This window comes from Chiloscyllium plagiosum, chromosome 8, assembly GCF_004010195.1.
Source record: "Chiloscyllium plagiosum isolate BGI_BamShark_2017 chromosome 8, ASM401019v2, whole genome shotgun sequence".
Classification (NCBI taxonomy): domain Eukaryota; kingdom Metazoa; phylum Chordata; class Chondrichthyes; order Orectolobiformes; family Hemiscylliidae; genus Chiloscyllium; species Chiloscyllium plagiosum.
This window is the reverse complement of record NC_057717.1, coordinates 106,285,707-106,291,356: the sequence shown is the minus strand read 5'-3', so window position 1 is coordinate 106,291,356 and position 5,650 is coordinate 106,285,707. Positions and strand designations below refer to the sequence as shown.

Sequence of the window (5,650 nt, the reverse complement as noted above, 5' to 3'; positions counted from 1 at the left end):
TTCCTCCCATTGCCAAGAATCCTGTCTTTACCCCTGTGGTCTGCATTCAAATTTGACTTCCAAAGTGAACCACTTCACACTTTTCCATCTGCCACTCGTACGCCCAGTTCTGCATCCTGTCAATGTCCCGTTGCAACCTACAAAAGCCCTCCACCCTATCCACCACTCCAATAACCTTTGTGTCATTGGCAAACTTACTAACCCACACTTCCACTTCCTCATCCAAGGCATTTAGAAAAAAAAATCACAGAAAGCAGAGGTCCCCAAACAGATCACTGCAGAACATCACTGATCATCTAGCTCCAAACTGAATACTTTCGATCTACAACCACCCTTTGTCTTCTATGGGCCAGCCAATTCTGTATCCAGACAGCCAAATATCCCTGTATCCCATGCCTCCTTATTTCCTAAATAAGTCTACCATAAGGAACCCTATCAAATGCCTTGCTAAAATCCATTTACACCATACCCACTGCTCTAACTTCATCAATGTGTTTCGTCACATCCTCAAAGAATTCAATAAGGCTTGTGAGGCAGTCCTGCTCCTCACAAAGCCATGTTGACTAGTTCTAATCAAACTATGATTTTCCAAGTAATCATAAATCCTGTCTCTCCGAATCCTCTCCAATAATTTGCCCACCACAGATGTAAGACTGGCTGGTCTATAATTCCTAGGATCATCCCTATTCCCTTTCTTGAACAATGGAATAACATTTGTCACCCTCCAATCATCTGGCACGATTCCAGTGGACAGTGATGACGCAAAGATCATCGTCAAAGGCACAGAAATCTCTTTCCTAGCTATCTGTAGTAATCAGGGTTTATCCCATCTGGCCCAGGGGACTTATCTATCCTTACATTTCTCAAAATTTTCAGCACATCTTCCTTCTTAATATCAAACTGTTCAAGCACATCAGCCTGTTTCATGCTGTCCTCACAAATGACAAGGTCCCTCTCAGTAGCGAATACTGAAGCAAAGCATTCATTAAGGACTTCCCCTATCTCCTCCAACTCCAGGCGCAAGTTCCCTCCACTATTGCTAATCGGCCCTACCCTCACTCTGGCCACCCTCTTATTCCTCACATAAGTGTAGAATGCCTTAGGGTTTTCCTTAATCCTACCTGCTAAAGCTTTCTCATGCCCCCTTGTAGCTCTCCTAAGCCCGTTCTTCAGTTCCTTCCCTGGCTACCTTGTAACTCTCTAGAGCCCTGTCTGATCCTTGCCTCCTCAACGTTAAGTAAGTTTTCATCTTTCTCTTGACTATATTTTCCATATCCCTTGTCACTCAAGGTTCTTTCAACTACCATCCCTTCCTCAGTCGGCCAAACCTGTCCAGCACTATAAGCAAGTGCTCTCCAAACAACCTCCACATTTGTCGTGCATTTTCCTGAGAACATCTGTTCCCAACTTAGTGCCCAGTGCCTGCCTAATATAATTGCAATTCTCCCTCCCCCAATTAAATACTTTCCCAACTGTCTGCTCCTATCCCTCTTCATGACCATAGTAAAGGTCTGGGACTTGTGGTGACTATCACTGGAATGCTTTCCCACTGAGAGATCTGACACCTGGCCTTCTTTGTTGCCAAGCACCCAATCCAACATGGCCTCCCCTCTACTCGGTCTATCTGCATATTGTGTCAAGAAACCTTCCTGGATACACCTGACAAAAACTGCTCCATTCAAACTAAGAAGGTTCCAATCAATATTAGGAAGTTAAAGTCACCCATGACAACAACCCTGTTACTTCTGCACCTTTCCAAAATCTGCCTCCCAATCTGCTCCTCTGTGTCTCTGCTGCTACTGGGGGGCTTGGGGGAGGAGTGTGTGGGGGCGGGGGGGGGGGTCTCTAGAAACCATCTAATAAAGTGACTGCTAAATAAAGTTACAGGAACATTTACCTTCCCAGCAGCCCCATGGTCCGTGTTCTCGCCACTCCTGCTGCTTCACTGTTGAATTTTTAACTTTATTTCCTTATTTTTCTCCTTCCTACCTAAGATTTTGTACCCATGTACCTTTGTACCTAAGATGGCACCAGGAATGGCAATATTTAATACTTTTCACTGTACTCCTGTAACCCTGTATCTGTGTACATATGACAATAAAATCTAATTCAAATTCCAATTTCTCTGTGAAAACTTCTCAAGAAATAAACCTGGTCGGGAATCAGAACAGTTTACACTTAAATGTCTTCTGTGGTCTACACTTAGATGGACACGATGTATATTTGTCTCCGAAAATCCTGAATGAAGAACTTACAGAGTGCGTAGATCCAAAGGATCACTTCCATGGATCATCAGAAAGTGAGGTTCCATCCAAAGTACAGGGAAGAGGAGAAAGTCAGGATATTCCTTCATAAATATTCAACAAACAAAATATTGAGAGGCCAGGTTCCAGGTCACACTCCATTTTTGGAGAAGAGGTAATTAAACTAAACATAAAATCCCCTGAAAAGAAGAAACTGAACTACATTATGATACAGAAGGGGAGAGGGAATGCTGACATACTTTCTTCTTTAACTGATATAACTTTTATCCTTTCCCCAAACTCTGGCAAGGTTAGATGTTCTTTCTAGCACTCAATTGCAGGACTATCCCTGACTGGATCTGACAACAACAATAAACTTATTCAACAGACATATTAAGACAAACATTTCTGAAGAAATTTCCTGAATATTCCTGAAGAAGGGCTAATGCCCGAAACATCGATTCTCCTGTTCCCTAGATGCTGCCTGACCTGCTGCGCTTTTCCAGCAACACATTTCCATCTCTGATGTCCAGCATCTGCAGACCTCACTTTCTCCCATATTAAGACAAAATATCACCTTCAAAATACAGGAGGGTGTACCAACATGCCAAAGACAGCAGCAGTTAAAGAAGGTGGCTCATTTTCAAGGGTAAATAATGGTCAGCAAAAAATGCTGGCCGAGCCAATGATGCCAGCACTTCATGAACAACGCTTTTTTAAAGAGCCAAAAAGAAATTCCTGGAACACTCCCAGAAGCACTACGAATGAGTTTTTGAGAAGTGATGGGATGGTACTCGTTTAATTTATCTTATTCATATCCCATTGGCGCTCTAAATAGATCACCACAATCTATTCCGTTAATAAAGTATTGATCATAAATGTAAGCTAGCATATCATCTTCTGACCAAACAATTACCTACAAAAAGATGATTGCCACACTAAAAGCAAAAACAAATTACAGAAGTTATCCAAAATCACAGGGCAATGGGAACTTTTACTAATGGGAAAAATGAGTCATAATAATGAGAAATGGATGAATGTGGTCTTCAGTTTGGAGAGTGTGATTGACATCAGATCTAACAACACCAATGACATAAATAAGTAATCAGTTTACAGATAAAGCAGAAAATCATGTGATTGGACATGAGGAGAGTTATTCTGCCCAATCCCACTATTGCTATGCAGGAGATTTTTGGCTGTGTTATTACGAGTTCCTTCCAGTAGCTGCTGGGTTTTGGAATGGAAACACGTTTCAGCATTTCTACAGCCAAATATACTGCTCCAGGATGGTTTGCTGCCTCCCTAAATCCACGATCAAGAATGTCACCGAGTAGCTGCAGAATATTCTTATTGGGAGCGGATGAACGGGCAGAAGGCATGGTCTATATTGCTATCAAAAACATAGGTAAGAAGGGAGAACTGGTCTTAAAAGTAGATTTTAGAGGTTTAGGAACGAGTTTAAAATGCAGGACTTCAAAGGCAGCAACGTCAGGATTATGCCCAGTGCAATGTATTAGAAATAAGAGGATAAGAGTAAATGAACACATGGCTGGAGAGATGGTGAAGGAGGGAGAGCTTCCAATTTCTGAGACATTGGGACCAGTTCTTGGGCAGGTGAGACCTACACAATGAAAAATGTAATAATGCACTTGCAATCCTTTACATTTTGCTGTTTCCCATGCAATTACAACTAAATTTAACACACAATCAGGGAAGATTTTCAGTAGTTTAATCTGCCATTGGTCTACAATTGAGCAGGTATGTGTTTGCTATGAACAGGGAGCTTGTTCAACACGATCATTATGTTGCTACAATTAACCTATGATTTATTGACAGCACAAAGTTGACACAGCTTTTTTCAAATTTAAATGTCATTTGTAAATATTTCACATTTCATTGGTTTCACTTTTACTTGTGTGTGTCACCATTATTTGATGAGATGAACTCAGTCAAACAGCTAGTACTGGCACACCTCATGTTGGCTTACAGTTTGATAATCACACAGAAATTAGAGACATTACTTTATTGTGGAAAAAAACAGTCAGGTATTTTTGAATTCACTATTAATTGAATATTCATGTCAATTTTGAACTTGCCATACCTTGGGACAATGTTGAACTTGCAGGCTAAGCTGACCATTTCCTCTGGGTGAACTCAAAGCCCTATAAGGACTCTGCCAGCCAACAGCTGAAATAGACATTTCAGCAGTATGGACCCTGCCCTTTAGGTTCCTCATTTTCTTATCTTGCCTGACTGACTGTTCCCACCATCTCACACCACACCCAGGATGCCAGGCCCTTCCCCCTTCTACTTCTCCGTTAATTTAACCAGGTTTTCCTGAATTAACAAAGTGAGCAAATTTATTTATTGCTAAATGTGAGAAGAAAAAGTAGTCCAACATACACTCACACAGCAGAAGTAAGCAGCAAGTCCAAAAAAATACAAAAGTTAAAAAATTACGCAGATCAATCTATGAATTGTTTGTTAACAGCAGATAGTGTGATGTTGTCATAATCACTGGATGTCAACAGTAATATTGATGTTGGCAGTTGAGCAGTCGATTTTGTGATTCTTGGTTTTGCAGGTTGGTGGAAGTTCTGTGGTTCTGTTACCTTTTGACATTCACTGAATTCCAGAATTCAGAGTAAAAGAAAGCTTTTCCCTTTGTTTTACCTACAGTTCAAGGGTGTTTATATTGTCTGTTCTCAAGGCTGTGGTCCTCACGGCACTCTAGTCCACACATTAGCACATCCAGACAATAAAACACAGACTAGTGCTGTAGTCAGTTTTTAACGCCTTTTTATTGTACATTCCTGGAAGGTTAAACACATCTGACTGCAATATTGACTTTCTCCTGAGACAGGGAGGTAATCAGCCCACTTGTGATGTCTTCTTGCTAAGCCTCTCCCCTGCTTGAAGTTTCCCTAACACATTACGGGGTGACATTTCATGGACTTCTAAGAAGACTTTGGCAGTCACTGCATTGATTTTAACCTCAACTCTACATTATTGTATGTTCCTGATAACTTTTCACCTCTTTGCTCATCACAAACCTCTGCCTTAAAACCTCCAAAGATTCTGCCTCCACTTCTTTCTGAGGAAGAGAATTCCAAAGACCCATAACCCTCTGAGAGAGGAAAACAAATTCTCCTGATCTCTATTTTAAATAAATAACCCTTATTTTTAAGCAATGACTTCCCCATTCAAGATTCACCCACAAGAGTCAACATCCAATCCACATGGAGAAAGTGAGGTCTGCAGATGCTGGAGATCAGAGCTGGAAATGTGTTGCTGGAAAAGCGCAGCAGGTCAGGCAGCATCCATGGAACAGGAGAATCGACGTTTCAGGCATAAGCCCTTCTTCAGGAATGGGGACAGTTTGTCCAGCAGGCTAAGATAAAAGGTAG

The 5,650-nt window shown here is 41.3% G+C and overlaps 1 long non-coding RNA gene across 1 annotated transcript in view; it reads left to right on the top strand.

Moving 5' to 3' along the window:
- Positions 1–3,489: 3,489 nt before the first annotated feature.
- Positions 3,490–5,650, top strand: part of LOC122552315 — a 6,498-nt gene continuing 4,337 nt past the window's right edge. The window contains exon 1 of the long non-coding RNA XR_006312352.1: positions 3,490–3,648. This is a non-coding gene — a long non-coding RNA (uncharacterized LOC122552315). The remainder of the gene's footprint in view (positions 3,649–5,650) is intronic.